At 36.6% G+C, this 2983-nt stretch overlaps 1 pseudogene; it reads left to right on the top strand.

Moving 5' to 3' along the window:
• Positions 1 to 350: 350 nt before the first annotated feature.
• Positions 351 to 448, top strand: LOC132283849 (small nucleolar RNA R71; annotated as a pseudogene).
• The last annotated feature ends 2535 nt before the right edge of the window (positions 449 to 2983 follow it).

Below are 2983 nucleotides of genomic sequence, written 5' to 3'. Positions count from 1 at the left end.
AAGATACATTAGATGTATGATGATCATAATTAGGGGAGGAAGACACTTGATTTGCCAAAGTTTGGTTGATTAAAAATTGATCAAACCTTTGAGATAAGGATTTCATCGTGGCGGCTATGTCATTGGAATTGTCAATTTGATATAAACCGACATTCTTCCTTCCACCTAGGTTTCTACCATTTTTAGAAGATAAGGATCTATGTATTGAATTTTCAATCATGCTTTCATAAAGATGCCACACATCATCCTCATGCTTATTAAGTTAAGAATCACCCATAGATGCATCAAACATACCCTTGTGACTATCCGGCAAACTTTTAAAGAAATATTGAACTAATTGCCACTTAGGCATGTCATGATGTGGACACTTCCTAAGCAAATCATTAAACCTTTCCCATGCCTCATGAAACATTTCCCCATCCCCTTGAGAAAATTCATGAATGGAAGTTCTCATGGCATTGGTCTTAGAAATCGGGTAGTACTTCTTCAAGAACTCTTGTTACATTTCTGCCCAGGAAGTTATCGAAAAAGGCCTAAGATTGTTGAACAAATATTTTGCTTTGCCTTTAAGGGTAAAAGGAAAGAGTTTAAGCCTTAAAACCTTTTCTGGCATGTTTGTGTATCTCATGGTGGAACACACTTCAAGAAACTCATCCAAATGCTTATAAGGTTCTTCACTTGGAAGTCCATAATAGTTAGGAAGCATTTGAATAGTTTGTGGTTTAATCTCATAATGATGTATTCTAAATGGGGTCAATTGAATGCATGTTGGTGCATTATATTCATTGGGCACATAATGGTCTCTTAAAGCAAAAGGTAGATTTACAACCGGTGGTGCTACTTGAACACCTTAGTTGTCTTGGAAAATGGGAGGTTGTGGAACATAAATTGGCCGAGGCATTCCCAATGGAACTTGGCCTTGTTGTTGTTATGAAATGAATGGTCTTGGCATGCCTAATGGTACTTCATTATTATCATGATGTACATTAGGGTGGAGGATGCCTTGTTGATCTACGTGACCAATGTCCTCCGCATGGTCGTCATGTTGCTCCTCCATTGATGAAATGGAGTGATGAGAACTACCTCTTCCCCTAGGATTATGAGCAACCGATTCAAGATATAAATTAGGAGGGACAAGAGTAGGATTCAATAACCTATGACTATACATGCACTAGCAAAACAAATAGCAAGCAAATAACAATCACTTCGCCCCCACAACAAATCAATCAATAAATCTCCACATACGATGATCCCATACTCCCATGCTTGAACAATATGTAAAGAAAATTAAATTGCCTCCACGCGGGCTCACGATTTATTTAAGAATTGAAAAACTTGCCACCATACGGGCCGACGATTTAACTAGAGATTGAGTTAGAAAGATCTCATAAAGGGTCCTTAAGCAACTTCAACTGATTTTTTTTTTTTCAATTTTTCCGCTTAGCTTTGTAATTTTTAGATTTTAGCCTTTGTTTATGCTTAGCTTATCTCCTTGCTTTCCAATTCTCCTTTGCTTGACTTCTTTGCTCAATTCACCTAGCCAAATAAGAACAAACACAATAAGTAACAAAGATAAAAGTAAAGTAAAGACCTGATCCAAAAAGTACTAACTCCTATTTGTTTCCAAAGAAATACGGCGTTGCCAATTCAATCCCCGCCAACGGTGCCAAAAACTTGGTGTGTCGCCGCACTAACGTCTAAAGACTTGCAAAAGAGTGTGTGTATGTGCAATGTGGCCAAGTTTTAAATTTATAAATGCCACTACTACCTCTAACTAAAAATATAGCTAGGGTAAGTAGGGATCGTCCCAAGGGATTGTGGGCGTGTTTGTAATGGAAATAATGTATAGGGTTAGTAGGTCGAATGATCAAAAAGTTCATTTGTTTGGTTGATTAAACTATAATGCAATTGAAATTAGAGCAAGTAAAAGTAACAATTTAGAAAGTAAGGAAAAAGACTTGGAGGAGAGGACTTGGGGTACTAGAGCTCACCACTAAGCTTGACGTCACTAGACACTAGCAATTGTATATCAATGGGGAAATTGAATTGCAACTTGTGTGTATGTGTGACATTAATTCAAACTAGGCATAGATGGCAAATAAGTATAGATTGTCTAGCCAATTCAAATGAAAAGCACAACCTATCAAATGAAACCACAATTTATGCACACACAACTATCTAGAAACATACACCCATTTGCATTCACAAGCATGGAACACTAAGGAACAAGAATAGATTATCCACCTATCTATGAATCTAAAGCAATTACACTACATCTACACTAAAGACATGGAAATTAAACTAAGTAAGCTAAAGGTGTGGCACAATTCATCAAGAAACAAGTGTGAACCGTCAAATAAATTGCAAGAGTGTTCAATTAAGCACTATGTTTTGATTATCACTAGATTAGCTTCATTTATACACATAGACATGCATAAATTCCATTAAATCTAGAGAGAAGCACATGAATCATCCATTCTAGCATACATAGACATATGAGTAGAAATAGATAATCAATTAGAAGCATTAATTAGTACACATTAAGTAGAAACCACAAGATATATATATAAATCCAAGATCAAGACATTTATTACAAGTAAATCCCCAAAAATATATAAAGCAGTAAGTCTAGGAAGCAACCTTAGGGGCTACTCTAGCCCCAAGTAGATGTCTAGCCAATCATTGAAGTAGTCATCCAACCCTCAAGGGCTATCTCTATGGTAGGAATGACCTCCTTCTTGATGAAAATCCTAGAAGAATGGAAGAACTCCCAAAGATGTGTAAAAGCTCTCTAGTCTCTAGCCTCCTCTCCAAGGTAGATCATATGTTGTCTCTTGAGATATTAGATGATATATCTTAAAATGGCTCCAAATCCTTATATAAGAGGCTCAAATGTCACACCCAATAGTCTGGATTTGTGCACTAGAGTCCTTGCAATGATTGCACCATGAGCCAACTTTTAAGGAGTTGGAATATTTTTTTT

Source organism: Cornus florida, unplaced genomic scaffold (assembly GCF_030987335.1).
Source record: "Cornus florida cultivar Cherokee Brave unplaced genomic scaffold, ASM3098733v1 CherokeeBrave_3.0.0_Hap2_Chr01, whole genome shotgun sequence".
NCBI lineage: Eukaryota > Viridiplantae > Streptophyta > Magnoliopsida > Cornales > Cornaceae > Cornus > Cornus florida.
Note: the sequence above shows the minus strand (reverse complement) of the source record. Positions and strands in the feature narration are given on the sequence as shown.